This window comes from Vulpes lagopus, chromosome 18, assembly GCF_018345385.1.
Source record: "Vulpes lagopus strain Blue_001 chromosome 18, ASM1834538v1, whole genome shotgun sequence".
Classification (NCBI taxonomy): Eukaryota; Metazoa; Chordata; class Mammalia; order Carnivora; family Canidae; genus Vulpes; species Vulpes lagopus.
The window spans coordinates 24721071-24741186 of record NC_054841.1 but is presented as its reverse complement, the minus strand read 5'-3'; the positions used below and the strand labels follow the sequence as shown (position 1 = coordinate 24741186).

Here is a 20116-nt window from a genome sequence, read left to right as displayed (position 1 = left end):
TCCCTTTTGTCCACTCACCTTCAAGAATTTAATGAGCTTGTCTAGGGTAAAGTGTTTTATTCAAGCCCAATGCTGGTGGTATCACTGAAGAAGTAAATTCTAAACTAATAGAATTTGAGTGTAATGTAAAATAGCAATTGATCTCTGCCACAGAGAGTAAGAAAAATTAACTGATTTTCAAATATTTATTATCAGGAAACTGAACAGATACCCTTATTCTTTGATTGAAACTCAAAGAATTGTCTTGTCCTAAATGGGAGAGTTGGCTCAAGAATAATTACAGGGGGTGAGAGGACCAGAGCCATCCTTGGGGGTTGCAGAGGGGTGAGATTTGTGATCTCCTGGGCAGGTCAGAATAGGGGACAATGTCTCCAGATGCTTCTCTCCTCCTCTCTCCCCACTGAAATCAGATTATGAATTTCATCCTGATGTGACTATCACAAGCTCACCTCTGTGACACATGTAGGGAGGTTCTGGCCCTTGCCCCATCCAAGAGCTCAGTCCTGAACCACAATATTGACCTTCCTACCATTCGCCTGTCTCTATGTTCCTTTCATCCACCTCCTTTCTGACAGCCTTGGCAGCTAGTGACTATTCTGGATTTTTCCCTACAAATGCTCAGCGTCTTCCATAGGCATCACCAACCACCTGTACTCCTCCATCACTCCCCCACCTAAAACCTACATAAAGGTGACTATAAAGGCTGGTACCTGGAAGAAAAGGCTCATTTTCTTTCCAACTATGGGAGATTGCCTCCAAAGACAGCCACTGTGAAAATTAATAAAAGGAAATCTTGTGGGGCACCTGGGTGGTGCAGTTGTTTGCGTGTCTGACTCTTAGGTTAGGCTCCAGTCATGGTCTCAGGATCACAGGATCAGGATGCTTGGGGTTCTCTCTCCTTCTCCCTCTGCCCCTCCTGCTTGTGCTCTTTCTTTCTCTCTCTCACAATAAATCTCAAGATACATATTTTAAAAAAAGGAAATCTTGGGGCAGCCCAGGTGGCTCAGTGGTTTAGTGCCGCCTTTAGCCCAGGGTGTGATCTTGGAGACCCAGGATGGAGTCCCACGTCAGGCTCCCTGCATGGAGCCTGCTTCTCCCCCTGCCTGTGTCTCCACCTCTCTCTCTCTCTCTCGAATAAATAAATAAAATATTTTTTAAAAAAGGAAATCTTGTTTATTAAAAAAAATTTTTTTTAAGATTTTATTTGAGAGAGAGCACGAGGGAGGTGGAGAGGCAGAAGGAGAGAGAAGCAGACTTTCCACTGAGCCGGGCTCCATCCTAGGACTCTGGGATCATGACCTGAGCTGAAGGGAGACGCTCACTGGACTAAGCCACTCAGCTGCCCTGGAGATCTTGTTTAAAATGGAATCAGGAAACCAGCGCTTGGAGCTCCTGTGCCCTGTCACTTGTGGTCAATTGCAAATTGAACAGGAGGAGAACTTTGCACCTGGATACTACTTCATGAACCACTCTCTGGCTTTCCTCCTCCCTCAGCAACAACCCAGCCAATGAGAGACAGTCACAGCCCAGCCAATGAGAGACAGTCACAGCCCAGCCAATGAGAGACAGCCACAGCCCAGCCAATGAGAGACAGTCACAGCTCAGCCAATGAGGGACAATCACAGCCCAGCCTCAAATGAGAGACAGTCACAGCCCAGCCAATGAGAGACAATCACAGCCCAGCCAATGAGAGATAATCACAGCCCAGCCAATGAGAGACAGTCACAGCCCAGCCAATGAAAGGCCACTATATTTGGAATTCCCAGTTGACTCCAATGGACTTTGTGTTCATATCAGCCCTCCTCCACAACTCCTTTCCTTTCTGGACAAGCATTGCTCTTTGTTCTGTGGGCTTGCCTATATTTTTGTCATAGTTTTCTTTTCCCAGGTTGCAATTCTCTGCTGTTCCAGAAACAACGGTGACAACAAAAAGTACATTTGTTTGCTGGTAAAATAATTGGCAGCTTTATTTTTAAGGCTAACACCACCACCAACGCTTCCTGTCCATCCCAGAGAAAGCATGCTGCTCTTCCTGTCAAGAGGTGGTGTTATTTTATTTTTTTTTAATATTTTATTTATTTGACAGAGAGAGAGAGAGAACATAGGCAGAGGGAGAGAGAGAAGCACACCCCCTGCTGAACAGGGAGCTCGATTCAAAACTCCATCCCTGGAACCTGGGATTCTGACCTGAGCTGAAGGCAGACGCTTGACTGAGCCATCCAAGCACCCCAAGGGGTGGTGTTACTGAGGAAGAAATCCAACTAACTTGCAAGAGTACGGCCCAGCCAGCCCCCAGTCTTTCTAGCCATGGTCTTGTACTTGCAGACCCAGAGCCCCAGTGGAATTTGTGAGTGACCCAGCAAACATCCTGTGGAAGAACTGCTCAGCTGCAACTGGCCATCACTTGGAATGGTAAGAAATAATAAATCATTATTTTAAGCTGTTAAGATTTGCAGTGGCAAGGCACCTGACTGGCTGAGTCAGTAGAGTATGCGATTCTTGATCTCAAGGTCTTAAGGTCAAGCCCTGCTTTGGGTGTAGAGCTTACATTAAAAAAATAATAATAAAAATAAAAAAATAAAAAGGAAAAAAAATTTGCAGTGGCTTGTGGAAAAGAAAACTGGTAGTGGCCTATGAAATAGCAGTAGATAATTGAAATACCAAACCTTGTAGGACTGGAGTCTGACTTCTCCTGGCCATTATATTATACTTTGCCAACTTCAGAGCCCCTGATTGACACATGTGTTGAACTTCCTGGACTACCGGCAAGGGATGCTCTGTTTTCTTGCCCATAAACTTCAAGCCCAAGTGCATCATTTTTTCAGTGATGGTTTGTATCTATTACTTGAACCGTGCCCATTTTGGTCACTGGGGATTCAGAGACACACTCCCAACCTCCAAGAAGTTCACAGGCCAAGGAGGACACAAACAAGAAGATAATATGCAAAAATTCTGTGTACAAAGTGCTAAAATAGCAGAACAGAGTACCATGAGGGGGCAAGGAGCAGTCATGCCCAGGTAGACTTCATGGAGAGTATGTGAGTGGTCAGTTAGTCCTGCAAGCAGGTCACTCCCAGGTCGATGTGATTCCGTGCTGTCTCCTACAAACCGTTCTCAGTGCTGCTGCCTGTCCTGCCACCCCTGGGCCTCCCGCATCTCACCCCTGCAGGCTCTGCCTTCACCAGGGCTGGGCTCTTTAGCTGATAGAGAATTGTACGTAGAAAGGCATGATAGGCTTCATTGGGAGGAACCAAGGACCTGGCCAGAGACAAGAGATCAGTGAAGAGGCAGGTGAACTGGATAAGATGAGAGAATCACAGCAGACAAGGGGCAGAGACTGTGCCTAGGATGGAGAGCCTAGGATTCAAATGTGCCAGGCCACAAAGTCCAAAGTTCACTGACTCCCAGTCCAGTGCTCATTCCATTACTGAGCAAATTAAGAGTAATTCTAAAGGTGAAAAATACACAGGAGTCCTACATTGGGCTCCTTGCGGGAAGCCTGCTTCTCCCTCTGCCTGTATCTCTGCCTCTCTCTCTGTGTCTCTCATGAATAAATAAATAAAATCTTAAAAAAAAAAAAAGAGTACACTTATGATGAGTACTGAGCAATGTATAGAACTGTTGAATCACTGTATTGTACACCTGAAACCAATTTAACAATGTATGTTGGGATCCCTGGGTGGCGCAGTGGTTTAGCGCCTGCCTTTGGCCCAGGGCGTGATCCTGGAGACCCGGGATCGAATCCCACGTCGGGCTCCCGGTGCATGGAGCCTGCTTCTCCCTCTGCCTATGTCTCTGCCTCTCTCTCTCTCTGTGTGACTATCATAAATAAATAAAAATTAAAAAAACCAAAACAATGTATGTTAACTTCTCGAATTAAAGCAATGGCTCAATTAGAACTGATGTAATTACTTTTTTAAAAAGTTTATTTATTTGTTTTAGTAATCTCTACATCCAGTGTGGGACTCCATCCTGGGACTCCGGGATTATGCTCTGAGCCAAAGGCAGACACTCAACTGCTGAACCACCCAGGCCACCCGATGTAGTTCCCCGCTACATCAAAAGAAAGCCAAGGGAGGGCGGAGGGAGCGCCCTGTTTTGTTGTTTAAATTCAGGACTGGCCCTGTGCCCACACAGAGCATGCCAGACAATGGAGGTTCAGTATATCCTGTCCCCTCCTTTCTTCAGTGACACCCCCACCACCCAGAACTTGACACAGTACCCAGTAGCAAAACCTCAGCTCCCACTCTCAGATCCCGGGGAGCAGAGGTTTGAGCTGAGTATTTGGAGGGAGTAACAATGCCTAAGAATCAAATCCTTAATCCATTCATGGGGCCCAACATGGGGCTAAAACTTACAGTCCCGAGATCAAGAGTAACACAGTCTACTAATTGATCCAGCTGGCTCCCCTTCATTTATTATTTTCTATTTTTATTTTATTTATTTATTTTTAAAAAGATTTTATTTATTTATTCTTGAGAGACACACAGAGAGAGGTAAAGATACAGCCAGAGGGAGGAGAAGCAGGCCCCATGCAGGGAGCCTGACAGGGATGATCCCGGAACTCCCGGGACCACACCCCGAGCCTAAGGCAGACGCTCAACCGCTGAGCCACAGGCTTCCCTATTTTCTATTTTTAAAATAATATTTAATTATATTAGTTCTGGAGCACCTGGCTTGCTCAGTCAGCAGAGCGTGCAATTCTTGATCTCCGGGAGGTAAATTTGAGCCCCACGCTGGATGTAGAGATTACTAAAAAAAAAAAAAAAAAAATTCCATCGATAAACCTATCAATCAATCTATAAATCTATATCTATCTATCTTTAAAAAACTAATTATACCAGTTCTAATTGAGTCATTGCTTTAATTCCAGAAGTAAACATACATTGTTATATTGAACCCAGGTTTGTCTTATTCAAAGCTGTACTTTCTCTGTATCAAGGAGCAAGAGGATGGACAGGTATGAAATCACTTGAGAGATTTCAAAGCACACAGGTGCCAGGACCCCACCCTCAGAGATTCTTTTTTTTTTTTTTTTTTTAAGATTTTATTTATTATTCATGAGAGACACAGAAAGAGAGGCAGAGGGAGAAGCAGGCCCCCTCGCAGGGAGTCCTTTCCTGGGACTTAGTCCCCAGACTGGGATCATGCCCTGAGCTGAAGGCAGACACTAAACCACTGAGCCACCCAAGCATCCCACCCTCAGAGAGTCTAATGCAATTGGTCTGGAGTGAGGCTTGGGGGTTTTTTAGTTTTTGTTTTTTTACAGAGGTGATTTTATGCCCTGCCATACTTGGAGACACTGCCTTAATCAGAGGCAGGTTCAAACCACCTTGGATCAGCCATCGCAGAGTGACCCTTCACTTGTGCCCCATACTACTCATGTTCTGTCCTTTTTGACAATGACTCTATGGGAAGTAAATGTTTATTCAAATCTCGCTTGCATTTTTTAAAAGATTTTATTTATTTATTCACGAGAGACAGAGGCAGAGACACAGAAAGAGGGAGAAGCAGGCTCTCTGCAGGGAGAGCCTAATGTGGCACTTGATCCCAGGACCCCAGATCACAACCTGAGCCAAAGGTAGACATTCAGACACTGAGCCACCAGGCGTCCCTTGGATGCCTTTTTTAGAGGTGGCTTGCAAAGCCATTGTCAAATCTGGATTCCCAGTTTCTCATTGTCTTTTATTAGGGATGTGAGACTGTTCAAGAAAAAAAAGATTATGCTAAGGAATAAATAGCCACCAGTAATAATTTAATGAATTTTGAAGTCGGTGTTTCCCAGCCTCAGGCATTTGGGAATCACCTTCATATTTGCTGTGTGTAGAGGCTGCTTGCAGGCAACAAACTTGAGAAATGGAAACTTAAGCAAGGCAAGAGGGCCCTGGCTGAATGCAAACAGGCTCAATAAGTGACCTGCCTCCAAATGACCACTGGCAGATTACAACCAGGCACAGTTCCTAAGATTACCAAAAGAAAGAAAAAAAAAAAAAGGAAAAATCCATAGTCCCCATTCTCCTTCACTCTGCCCTGTAACTGTGGCCTCCCACCACTGCCCTGTCACAGTCTCTGGTTTGCTGTCCTGTCCATTGCTCCCTTGCTGTGTATTCAATAAACTTGTATTTCCTTTGTTCTGCCTCAGGTGGATCCATACACACACACACACACACACACACACACACACACACACACTTTGCACCACCAGCCCCCATCCAGCTGGGACCTCTGTGCTATATGTGCCTGTGGCCACTGCTAATTTACTTAGTATTGCACTTTAAATCAGTTCCCACTTTCTAAACTTAAAAACTTCTATTTTAAATTTTTTTTTATTTTTTTTACATTTTTTATTTATTTTATGATAGTCACAGAGAGAGAGGCAGAGACATAGGCAGAGGGAGAAGCAGGCTCCATGCACCGGGAGCCCGACGTGGGATTCGATCCGGGTCTCCAGGATCGCGCCCTGGGCCAAAGGCAGGCGCCAAACTGCTGCGCCACCCAGGGATCCCAAAAACTTCTATTTTAAAAGATAACTGTAAAAAAAAAAAAAAAAAAGTAACTGTAGGGCAGCCCGGTGGCTCAGTGGTTTAGCGCCGCCTTCGGCCCAGGGCCTGATCCTGGAGACCCCCGATCGAGTCCCACGTCGGGCTTCCTGCATGGAGCCTGCTTCTCCCTCTGCCTGTGTCTCTGCTTCTCTCTGTTTCTTATGAATAAATAAATAAATAATCTTAAAAAAAAAAAAAAAGAAATCCTTAAATTCTGAATTCAGACTCCAGTTCCTATAAAAATAAATTAATAAATTAATAAATTAATTAATTAATTAAAAAAAAAGGTAACTGTAGGGGGCGCCTGGGTAGCACAGTTGGTTAACCTTCTGATTCTTAGTTTCAGCTCAGGTTGTGATCTCAGGGTTGGGATGGAGCCCTCTTGGTGGGTTCCATGATCAGCTCAGAGTCTCAGGACTCCTGGGTGACTCAGTGGTTGAGCATCTGCCGTCAGCCCAGGGTGTGATCCGGAAGCCTTGGAATCGAGTCTCACGTAGAGCTCCCTGCGTGGAGCCGGCTTCTCCTTCTGCCTGTGTCTCCGCCTCTCTCTCTGTGTCTCTCAAGAATAAGTAAATAAAATCTTAAAAAAAAAAAAAAAAAAAAAGGGGCAGCCCAAGTGGCTTAGCAGTTTGGCGCCGCCTTCAGCTGGGGGTGTGATCCTGGAGACCTGGGATCGAGTCCCAGGTCTGGCTCCCTGAGTGGAGCCTGCTTCTCCCTCTACCTTTCTCTCTCTGTGTGTCTCATGAAAAAATAAATAAATAAAATCTTTAAAAAAAAAATAGACTCTCCTTTTCATAAATAAATCTTTAACTAACTGTAGGGGCACTTGGGTGGCTCCATTGGTTAAGTGTAGGACTCTTGGTTTTGGCTTAGGTCATGATCTCAGGATTTTGAGGTGGAGCCCTCTGTCTTACTGCTTGAGATTCTCTGCCTCTCCCTCCCCCTCTGTCCCTCCTGCTCTCACATGCACTCTCTCTCACTCTCTTTAAAATAAATAGGATGCCTGGGAGGCTCAGTCAGTTAAGCATATGCCTTCGACTCAGGTCATTATCCTGGAGTCCCAGGATCAAGCCCTGCTTTGGCTCCCTGCCCAGCAGAGTCTGCTTCTCCCTGTGCCCCTCACCCTGCTCATGTTCTCACTTTCTCTCTCTCAAATAAATAAATTCTTTTAAAAAAATCTTTTAAAGATAACTGTATATCACCACTAAAAATGAAAACCAAAAATATTTTTAATAAACAAATAACTGTTAAAAATAAGAGGCAGTGGGGCTGGGTGGCTCAGTGGTTGATTATCTGCCTTTGCTCAGGTCGTGATCCCAGGCGATGGAGTTCTACATTGGGCTCCTCGCAGGGAGCCTGCTTCTCCCTCTGCCTATGTCTCTGCCTCTCTCTCTCAGTGTCTCTAATGAATAAATAAAATCTTTAAAAGTAAAATAATAGGCAGTATCTCCTACTATAAGATCCCCCATGGCTCATTCCTCACTTCCCTCACGTTGGCTCCAGTTGCTGCCTTTCTGTTTTTTTTTTTTTTAATATTTTATTTATTTATTCATGAGAGACACACACACAGAGAGAGAGAGAGAGAGAGAGAGAGAGAGAGAGGCAGAGACACAGGCAGAGGGAGAAGCAGGCTCCATGCAGGGAGCCCGATGCGGGACTCGATCCTGGGTCTCCAGGATCACACCCCAGGCTGCAGGCGGTGCTAAACCCCTGTGCCACCGGGGCTGCCCAGTTGCTGCCTTTCTGTGGCGTCTTCCCTTCCCTGATCACCCTTTAAACATCGCACTCTCCCCCCTAACTTTGATTCTTCTTCAAAGCACTCAACCACCTTCTCATCTATTGAGAGTTGAAATGATTAAAAAACACAATTCAACGGAATACATTTAAATACCAAATTGGCTTTATCCAACAATTCATGGGTCAGGCAGCAGCCCATTTAGCAAATAAAAAGGAGTTTGAGGAACTGAACAATGTGGGAGACTTTTTATAGTGTCAAGGAGCAAGAATTCCTGTCCCCTCAAAGGTCCTTCTAGTTGGACTGAGAATCAATTGACATGAGACAGATTAACAGGAGAGATAATCAAATTTAATAAAGCATATGTATAGGAATCCATTTAGACATGGAGATGCCAGAGACAGGGAAAATGAGATCTATATTTCATTCTGAATTGCGAAGAAGGGGGTACCGGTCAGTGATTTCAGAGGAAAGGAATGCATTTTACAGGACAGTAAGAAGAGCAGATATTTGGTAATTAGATGTTTGCCTTACCATAAGGATGGGTCACTCATAAAATTTACTTCTGCTAATAACCTTTATTCTAGGAAGACCCCCCCCCCCCCCCAATTTCAATTCTTCTATGTCAGGAGAGACAAAAGTTTCTCCCCTCCAAAGGGTCTCAAGTGCCTTCAGCTTGAAATAATTCACATGTCAGAGTGGAAAATTCAGTGCAGAGCTGTCCTGAACCCCTTCCATAGGCAGGAGGAGGCATGAACAGGGGAAAAGCAGAGTTCATCTTTGGGGATTGAAAGGGGTCTATCTCACCAGTGCTGACGAGGAAATTCCAGATTTCCGGGTTTAAGATTACATTCTGGGGATCCCTGGGTGGCGCAGCGGTTTAGCGCCTGCCTTTGGCCCAGGGCGCGATCCTGGAGACCTGGGATCGAATCCCACGTTGGGCTCCCGGTGCATGGAGCTTGCTTCTCCCTCTGCCTATGTCTCTGCCTCTCTCTCTCTCTCTCTCTGTGTGACTATCATAAATAAATTAAAAAATTTAAAAATAAAAAAATTAAAAAAAATTAAGATTACATTCTTGGGAGGGGCACCTGGGTGACAGTCAGTTGAGCTTCCAACTCTTGGTGTCAGCTCAGGTCATGATCTTGAGGTCCTGAGATTGAGCCTCACATGGGGCTTTGCACTCAGTGCAGAGTCTCCTTAAGATTCTTTCTCCCTCTGCGCCTCACCCCCCCCCCAAATAAATCTTTTCCTTTTTTTTAAGATGTCCTGGGGGCCTCTCTCCTTGTATTAGTCTTGTGTGCTTTTCCAACACTATTCTCCAATTCTCAGTGGACACAGACTGGTGTGTTAAATTGATTTAACTCAATTTTTTAAAAAATATTTTATTTATTTTTTCATGAGAGAGAGAGGCAGTGACATAGGCAGAGGGAGAAGCAGGCTTCCCGCAGAGAGCCCAATGGGGAACTGAATCCCAGGACCCCGGGATCACAACCTGAGCCAAAGGGAGACACTCAACCACTGAGTTACCCAGGCAGCCCAGATTTAACTCAATTCTGACATGACCTGGAGGTAGTCTCAGAACCCACAGGCTAAGTGCTCAGTCCCGCAAGTCTGCCCCCAACCCCCACCCCGCCACCACCACCACCACCACCACCGCCACCCCCCACCACCTTTGCTTTTGACCAACCAGCTAGCTATAAATAGGAGGTTCCCATGGCCCCCTCCTCAGATTCAATTAATTTGTTAGAGCAGATCACAAAACCCAGAAAACCAGTTTAATTAGTAACTAGTTTGTTCTGAAGGATATTAAAGGATGCAAATGAAGAGCCAGGTGAAAGATTCATAGGAAAAGGTAGATGGGGAGGAGGCGCAGAGCTAACACGCTGTCTCTGAGCAAGCATGTCCCATACCTTCACGTGTTGACCAGCTCAGAAAGCTCCTTCAACTCCAGCCTGGGATTTTATGGAGGCTTCATTACTTGGGCACGGCTGATGAAATCATGGGTCTTTGGTGATAGAGCTGGATCTCCAGGCCCTCCGCTCTCCCCGGAGGTCAGGGGGTAGTGCTGAAAGTTCCAGCCTTCCCTTTGTTGGTTCCCCAGGAACCAGCCCCCATCCTTAGGGCTTTTCAGAAGTCATCATTAGCATAAAGTCCGGTGGGGTAGATAGGGACTTGCTATGAATAACAAAAGGCTCTGCTTTCACCTTGACAGCATATAGCCACTTGGGAAATACCAAGGATTTTAGAAGCTCTGTGCTGGAGGACCCAATATCTATTTCTTACTATAAATCACAATAGCACACTTCGTGACAGAAACGCTGAGCCCAGAGAGGGGATGTCCCTTCCCCCAGGTAACTCTATACTGAAAAATAACAGACATAAACAAGCAACTATAACAGACATAAACAAGCTAGAGTTGCTTTTCTGTTTGGGACTATTGCTTGAAGACCTGAAGAGAAAAAGGAGCACAGCATAATAGAATGTTCCCTGGACTGAGAACTCTCCTGGTCTCTGCAAAATCCTCTTCTGACAAGGAGCCAGGGAAGTCCAAGTTCTCTGCCTGATTAGATTCCCAGTTTCCTGGTTTCCAGGTGCTAGGAGAAAATCTTATTTCAGAAGCAGTTTACGCTTATTACGCTCTATAGGCAGATGTTAGACTTCTCTTTTGAGACACTATCGATCTTTTGTTTGGGAAAATATTTCAAGAGACCTATTTATCTTGCAGAGGGGTACCTGCTGAGAGGCCAGCCTTGCTGTTCTGCTGTTCCTGATTAAGCAGCAGGGATTTTCAGTTTCACCTAGGTACTCATGTGTCCTTGCCTGATACATCTTTGCCTTACTTCCAACCTTTATTTAGCACTTTAACAGATATTTGGTACACAGTAAGTATTTAGAGGGGGCGATGAGAGAGCTTGGCAACAGGTCAGGGCGAAAGGAGTCAGGTATCCAGTAATACATTCTTGCATGGGGAACATTGGGCACAGTGATGCCCAATGCTCACTTTAGAGATATCGTTAATTCTATGATGACACTGCCCCAGATCTTCGGCATCATTGTTACCCCAGTAGTGAGTTCCATTGTGGCTCTCCTGAAAAAAATAATATTCACATCCTAATCCACCTGTGAATGTGACTTAATTTGGGAAAAGGGGTTTTGCAGATGTAATTAAGTTAAAGGATTTTGAGATGAGATCATCCTGGATCATCTGGGTGAACCCTAAATCTAATAAAGGATAAGTATCTTAATAACAAACAGAAATGGGGCGCCTAGGTGATGCAGTTGGTTGAGCATCTGACTTGGTTTCTGTTCAGGTCATGATCTCTGGGTCTTGAGTTTGAGCCCTGCATTGTGCTCTGTGCTCAGCATGGAGTCTGCTTGATATTCTCTCTCTCTTTCCCTCTGCCCCTCCTGTTCATGATCTCTCTCTCTCTCTCTCTATTAAATCAATCAATCTTTTTTAAAAATTCAGAGAAGAGATCCTTGGGTGGCTCAACGGTTTGGCGCCTGCCTTTGGCCCAGGGCATGATCCTGGAGTCCTGGGATTGAGTCCCACATCAGGCTTCCTGCATGGAGCCTGCTTCTCCCTCTGCCTGTGTCTGCCTTTCTCTCTCTCTATCATGAATAAATAAATAAAATCTTAAAAAAATAAAATAAAAATTCAGAGAATAAAGGCACCTGGCTGGCTCAGTCAGTAAAGCATGAGATTCTTAATCTCGGGGTTGTGATTTGACCCCATGTTGGATGTAGAGGTTACTTAAAAATAAAATTTCAAAAAAGAAACAGAAGAGGAGGACATAGAGGAGAAAGCAAAAAGATACAGAGAGGGAACCAGAGGTTGGAGTGATGTAGCTACAAGCCAAGGGATGCCTGAGGCCACCAGAGTCTGAAGGAACCAAGAAAGTATCCTACTCTAGAGCTTTCAGAGGGAGCCAGGCCCTCATGTCCCCTTGTCTCAACTTCTGGCCTCCAGAACTGTGAGGAAATAAATTTCTGTTGTTTTCTAGCATCAAGTTTGTGGTTATCGGCTAAGGCAGCCCTAGGAAACTAATACACTCTCCAAGGGCCTTGTGTTGGTGGAGCTCTGGGAATGAACGAGTGGGCACAGTGAAGGCTGCCACAGGGCATTAATGGGAAAAAATCTTTTACTGAAGATTACTCAGGAGACAGAGCAGGACTTTGCCTCTCATATCACACACCAAGCACTGATTCAGCTTTCCCAGTCTGCACCCTCCCCCACTACTCATTGCTTCTGTGTCTCTCCTCTTCTCCCTCAACAGCTGTTTTCCATGCTGCTCAGTCTTGCTTGCAGCTTACTTCCTGGTCTCAGTTGAACAAGAGTGCCACAGTTACCTGACTAGTGATTTTCTCTGCCTCCTCCTGGGAGCCCTTGGTAGTCTCTGTTTTTGAGAAGTTTTCTTATAACCAGCAGAGTCTTTACTAAGGCATAAGATAAGGTATGAAAGGAACCCTAGTGGAAGGAAAGAGGATTGTTTTCACTGACAAGCCCCAGTTATAGGTTGGGCTCCTAATGATGCAGCTCTCTGGGCCCTCACTGTCTCCCCACTCCCCACCCTCTACCCAATACTCTCTCAAAAAAGTAATGAGGTATAAACAACTGCCTGGAACACATGGAATAAGCCTCAGTATTTCCTGTTATCTAATATTTATTGGAATGGAATGGAATGAAATAGTGGATGCAGTGAGGTGTAAACAGGTCCCTGGATGCACAGGGCTGCTCTCCATTTCAGATGATTTGGAATCTGTGAGACAGGAGTAGAGTGATGCCACATAACCAGTGGATAATTGCTCTGGCAACACTGCAATGTGCAATGCACCGTGGCTTCACAGATTTCCAGTTTTTCCCGACGCAGTGCCTGGCACTTAGCAGGTGCTCAGTAAATGTGTCCGGCTGAGTTGTGACTTGCACTTGTGTTTAGCTCCTGCTCAGTACTGTCCTGAGACCCAGTAAAGGAGGTCCCCTGTTTAAGGCTCATGCCTCAGGGGCCTTGTGTTTTGGAGTGCATTCCTCAAAGGAAGTCCTCTTCTGGTATCTAGAATCAGGTGGGGCTGGCATTCAGGCTCAATACCCTCAGCCTATACCTTGTCCTGTGTTAAGTCCTGGTTGCCAGAAACACCTGCCTCATAATCTATCTTCCTTCCTTCCTTCCTTCCTTCCTTCCTTCCTTCCTTCCTTCCTCCTTCCTTCAGATTTATTTTGAGAGAGTATGAGCATGCATAAGCTGGGGCAGGGACAGAGGGAGGGGGGGTAGAATCTCCAACAGACTCCCCACTGAGCGTGGAGCCTGACCCAGGACTTAATTCCATGACCTGAGCCAAAACCAAGAGTCAAACAATCAACCAACAGAAATACTAGGTATCCCTATCTCAAAAAAATTTTTTTTTCAAAATTTTCTAAGAACCACTCTGGCTACGGCTGGCAGTATCATCTAGGTGGAGCTCCCTGAGCCTGAACTGGTGTCCGCATGAGTTCTTACTTCTCTTTCTCCCCCTATTTAAAAGTGGTCTCTAACCCTCTACCACACAGATGGAGTTGGCCAGATGACCTGAGAAGATCCAGGATTCGGCCTGTGAGGTATTCCTAGGGTCTTGTGACTAAGACCTGTTTCAGAAGGATGGTGTAGGAACAGATCACTTTCTCTGGCTGGTGTGATATTTCTTTTGTGGTATCACATGAAATTGCATCTGCAGAATGATGCTGACACAGAGATTTTAGGTGACTCTCATATCAGACACAAGAGGGCTTCAGAGCTCTGAGCTATTGATAGTCTACCAATGACCCTTGGGTTTGACCCATATATTTGAGCCTGTGCATTGGTTCTCACCCATCTGTGCTCAGGTATAATGACACCACCAGTTCACAACACCCATGGGTTTTAGGGTAGCAGTGAGTGTCCTTACCCTGGTTACTTTCTTCTGTTGGATCCAAATCACTCTGCAGGCTTTGGGTCATGTGTTAGTCTTTTGAGTGTAGCTGTGCCTACTCCTTTTTCTGCAATGCCCTTGGGCCCTTCCTATTGATTTGCTAGGAAAGGCAAGCTAAGGACAAAGGTGATACTGGCAACACCCTTTAGCTCCTGGGTGGGTTATGTGTGACAGTCCTCCAGAAAACTCCCAACTTTAAGAAAGTTAATGCTTTGCCAGAGAGAAAAACAACCTTAGGGTGACAATAGCAAGGTTTCTGTATCCTGAGGGTCTTCTTTAGCATCTGAAAGTCCTTTTAGACCCTTCCCTTTTTCCTTACATCCTCTAACTCCCAAATATAAAATCAACTATTCCTCATAACCCCAGTCCAGAGGCTCTTCCTGCCCATGGGTCCTGTCCCCATGCTTTAATAAAATCACCTTTTTTGCACCAAAGACAGCTCAAGAATTCTTTCTTATCCTTTGGCTTCAGACCTCACAACATTCCAAAGCTGCATCATTATCAATGTCCTTTCTTGCTTCTGATCGATAAGTCAAATCTTACTCTTCTGTGTTAGTTTGTTGATGACAAACATTCTTTGCACAAATGGTGCTGTTCTTGTTCCAGTCATGATCCCCTCATCTATGCTCCCTGCTGGCGATGGTGTGTAGCAGGCAGGAGTGAGATCAACATTGAAATAGATTATATTTTAGGAAGGCAGTGATTGCAGCTCAGAGTCAAGAGAAGACATGATTGGACACTACACAATTCCCCTCCCCCTTTTTATTTTTTTAAGATTTTATTTATTTGAGAGAGAGAGAGAGAGAGTGCACAGAGGGAGAGTGAGAGAGAGAAGCAGACTCATTGCCAAGCTGAGAGCCTGAAGCAGGGACTCCATCCCAGGACCCCCTGGGATCATGACCTCAGACAAAGGCAGATGCCCAACCTGCTGAGCTACCCAGGCACTCCAGGACACTATAAAATTCTAATTGAAAATTAACATGACCCCAAATTAAGTATCATTCACAGATTCCCCATACTCTCGGTAAGCCACCATCAATGAAGCACTACCTTTGAGAGAATCCACGGAAGCCATTATTCACTGGCAGCACGATGGATGGATGATGCAGCCCCATGAGTAACAATGTAACCAGCATTAAATAAATGGTATTAGGGAAATACAGAAGTAAGATCTATTTATTTATTTATTTTTATTTATTCATGAGAGACAGAGAGAGGCAGAGACACAGGCAGAGGGAGAAGCAGGTTCCACGCAGAGAGTCTGATGTGGGACTTGATCCCCGCGACTCCAGGATCATGCCCTGGGCTGAAGGCAGGTGCTTAACCGCTGAGCCACCCAGGTGTCCCTGCACTCTTATGTTTATTGCAGCATTATTTACAACAGCCAGATTATAGAAGCAGCTCAAGCGTTCATCAATAGATGACTGGATAAAGAAGATGTGGTATATATATAAATATATATACAATGGAATATTATCCAGCAATAAATAAATGAAACTTTGCCATTGGCAACAAAATGGTTGGATCTAGAGACTACAATGCTAAGTGAAATAAGTTGGTCTGAGAAAGACAGATACACCATACAGTTTCACTCATATATGAAAATTAAGGAAATAAATGAATAAAGGAAAAAAAGAAACCAAAAAACAGACTCTTAACTATAGTGAACAGACAGAGGGGAGGTAGGTAGGGGATTGGGTGCAACAGGTGACAAGGATTAGAGAGTACACTTATCAGGATGAGCACTGAGTAACATATGGAGTTGTTAAATCACTACGCTGTATAGCTGAAACTAATAACACTACGTTAACTACAGTGGAATTAAAATTTTTTTAAAAGTGTTAAGAGAAAAAATTCACCAACCTGGAAATCTGTACCTGCCAAATTATCCTTCACAACAAACAGCAAAAAGCCAAGATTGAAGAAATGTGGTGCATGTCTTGCAAGAAGAGGTTCTTTAGTGAATGACAATGATATAGGTCAGAAACTCAAGTCTACATAAAGAAAGGAAAAGTTTTTGGGGCGCCTGGGTGGCTTAGTTGGTAAAACATCTGCCCTCAGCTTAGGTCATGATCCTTGGGTCTTGGGATTGAGCTCCACATCAGGCTCCCCTCCACAGGGAGCTTACTTCTCCCTCTGCTGCTTCTTCTTCAGTCTGCTGCTGCTCCTGCTTGTGCTCTCTCTGTCTCTCTCTGTGTGTGTCAAATGAATAAATAAAATCTTAAAAAAAAAAAAAAAGGAAAAGTTTTTAGGAAGGAATAAGTGAAAGAAAAATTGAAAATGGTCTTTTTTAAAAAAGATTTGTTTATTTATTTGACAGCACGTGCACAAATGGGGGAGGGGCAGAGAGAGGGAGAAGCAGACTCCTTGCTGACCAGGGAACCCCATGTGGGGCTGGATCCCAGGACCTTGGGATCATGACCTGAGCTGAGGACAGATGCTTAACCGACTGAGCCATCCAGGTATCTTAAAAATGTCCCTCCTTCGGGACTCTTGGGTGGCTCAGCGGTTGAGCATCTGCCTTTGGCTCAGGGTGTGATCCTGGGGTCCTGGCATTGGGTCCCGCATCGGGGCTCCCTGTGGGGAGCCTACTTCTCCCTCTGCCTATGTCTCTGCCTCTCAGTGTGTCTCTCATGAATAAATAAATAAAATCTTTTTTTTTAAAAATGGTCTTTCTTATTCTTAAATAAAAAATAAACTAGAATAACCAGAATGACCTACGTTGTTCACTTGAGGGCACAAATAACTGTTTTTCAATTTCCCACTCATTCAAATGCTTACATGCCCTTATTTGTATAAGAGCCAAAATCTCCCTCATTGGGCTTCCCCTGATTCCTGAATTTTCAAAGCCTAGGGGATAATTTGGGTTTAGAGCATCAGTTCAGTTCCAATGCCACCCACAGAGAGAACTAGGAAGTCTGATCATTTCACTACATTGCTTCTCACTGCATCACTATGTTGCTGTTAAAGCCTGGTCTCCCTGGACCCATGGATGTTTGTCCATTACTGATGGCTACCCTTGCTGTGCTGTGGTACAGGTCTCAGTAATGCCCTCTTTGGGCTCCTTCAAAGCACTTATCACAATTTTAATTTACATATCTGTTTACCTGCTTATTGTCTGACTTCCCCACAGTATGTAAGTTCCATAGGTGCAGTTTCCATATCTGCTTTATTTACCACCACTGTATTGGAGCAGGATCTGTGCTTAACAAGTATTGCTAAAATCAATGTAAGAATGAACAAATGTGTACATGCATGGATGAATAAATGAACTGAAATTTCTGAAGCAATGGAGAGACAAGAGAGAAGGTTGTCTCCAGAGATGGAACCTGGGCCCACCCCCTCAGAGATATTTGGAATCATCACTGCAGTAGTCCAGCCCCTAATCTCCCATAATGTGTGTTTTTTTTTTTAAGATTTTATTTATTTATTCATGATAGTCACAGAGAGAGAGAGACAGAGAGGCAGAGACACAGACAGAGGGAGAAGCAGGCTCCATAATGTGTTGGAGAAGGCAGAGGCATCTGGGTGGCTCAGCTGGTTAAGCGTCTGCCTTCATCTCAAGTCATGATCCTGGGGTCTTTAGATAGAACCCTGCATGGGGATCCTACTCAGCAGGGAGCCTGTTTATCCCTCTCACTCTGCCTGCTGCTCGCCCTGCTTGTGTTCGCTCACACTCTCTCTCTACTTTTTTTTTTTAAGATTTTATTTATTGGGGATCCCTGGGTGGCGCAGCGGTTTGGCGCCTGCCTTTGGCCCAGGGCACGATCCTGGAGACCCGGGATCGAATCCCACATCAGGCTCCTGGTGCATGGAGCCTGCTTCTCCCTCCGCCTGTGTCTCTGCCTCTCTCTCTCTCTCTCTGTGACTATCATAAATAAATAAAATAATTAAAAAAAAAAAGATTTTATTTATTTATTCATGAGAGACACAGATAGAGAGAGGCAGAGACACAGGCAGAGGGAGAAGCAGGCTCCATACCGGGAGCCGGATGCGGGACTTAATCCCAGGACTCCAGGATCGAGCCCTGGGCTAAAGGCAGGCACCAAACCGCTGACCCACCCAGGGATCCCCTAATGCCAACTTTAGATTGTAGTTTATAAGCAGTCAGTGAGATAAGGCATACAATCTACATTTTATTTTTTTAATTTTTATTATTTAAAAATATATTTATTTTTAGAGAGAACACACACAAGCAGTGAGGAGGGGCAGACGGGAAAGATAATTTTTTTAAAATTTAATTTATTTATTCATGAGAGACAGAGACAGAGACAGAGAGAGAGAGAGAGAGAACGAGGCAGAGGGAGAAGGAGCTCCATGCAGGGAGCCCGATGTGGGACTCAATCCCAGGACCCCAGGATCGCACTCTGGGCTGAAGGCAGATGCTTTACCGCTAAGCCACCCAGGCGTCCCAGGGGAGAGATAATCTTAAGGAGACTCCATGCTCAACACAGAGCCCGACTTGGGACTCAATCTCACAACCCTGAGATCATGACCTGAGCTGAAATCAAGAGTCAGATGCTTAACTGAGCCACCCACGTGCCTCACACAACCTACATTTTACCTGCCTCTGCCAGCCTTCTGAGAGTGACTCAGGATGGATTCAAATCTCCCACTTGACCTTTTATGCAAGTTAACACCTAATAAGGTCTTAGAACAATGCCTGTGAGAAAGTGCTAGAAAAGGTCCTGTGAATTTTATGCATTACTTTTGTGCACCTCTGACTCCAGGCTTCTGGTAAGTCTGGAAAAATGGTGAGGTTCAGTGGTTAACAGTGTGGACTCGGGCAGCTGCTGCGGTGCAGCGGTTTAGTGCAGCCTGGGGTGTGATCCTGGAGTCTCGGGATCGAGTCCCATGCCGGGGTCCCTGCATGGAGCCAGCTTCTCCCTCTGCCTGTGTCTCTGCCTCTGTGTGTGTGTGTGTCTCTATGAAAAAATGGATAAAATCTTTTTTAAAAAAAGTGGGGACTCTGGGGGTCGCCAGGGTGCCTCAGTGGTTGAGCATCTGCCTTCGGCTCAGGGCGTGATCCCAGGATCAAGTCCCACATCGGGCTCCTTGCAGGAAACCTGCTTCTCCCTCTGTGTCTCTGCCTGTCTCTGCCTCTTTCTCTCTCTCTCTCTCTTTCCCTCTCTCTCTCTCTCTGTCTCTCATGAATAAATAAAATCTTAAAAAAAAAAAAAAAGTGTGGACTCTGGGCACAAACTTCCTGTGTTTGAGTCTTGGCTCCAATACCTATTCCACCTGTGATCTTGGGTGAGTAACCTCTCTGGGCTTCAGTTTCCTCTCTATAAATTGAAGGTGATAACATGTTTTTTAAGGTTGGCATAAAGATGTGAGTCACTGTATGTAAAGTACCCGGAACAGACATAGAGCTATGTAACATTAGCTATTATGATTCTGCATTGTTTATCACATGTGAAATCTCACTCCTTCCTTAATTCCCATACATAAACTCCCACTCAAAAAATTTTTGTGCGAATAGTTTCCAGACTTACAAAAAACATTTGGATGCAATGGGTAGAGTTAATTTTCTTTCTTTCTTTCTTTCTTTCTTTCTTTCTTTCTTTCTTTCTTTCTTTCTTCTTTTTTTTCTTTTCTTTTTTATTTTTTTCTTTCTTTCTTTTTTTTAATAAGATTTATATATTTTGAGAGTAAGAATGCACACTTGCATGCACATGGTGGAGGAGGGGTCATGGCAGGGAGATAGACTCCTCTAAGTGTGGAGCCTGACTTGGGGCTTGATCCCAGGACCCTGAGGTCATGAGATGAGCTGAAATCAAGAGTCAGATGCTCAACTGACTGAATCACCCAGGCACTCCTAGAGTTAATTTTCTAAATGACTGGAAGAAATATGCCAAGATATGCATGCATATCTAGCTTGATCGTAGACACTGGA

The 20116-nt window shown here is 44.8% G+C and overlaps 1 protein-coding gene across 2 annotated transcripts in view; it reads left to right on the top strand.

Annotated features, from left to right (window-relative positions):
• The first annotated feature begins 1845 nt into the window (after positions 1-1845).
• RALY (RALY heterogeneous nuclear ribonucleoprotein) overlaps positions 1846-20116 on the top strand; it is a 148872-nt gene continuing 130601 nt past the window's right edge. For both annotated transcript variants that reach the window (XM_041732287.1, XM_041732285.1), the window contains exon 1: positions 1846-2412. The gene's annotated coding sequence lies outside the window, so the exon portion shown is untranslated. The remainder of the gene's footprint in view (positions 2413-20116) is intronic.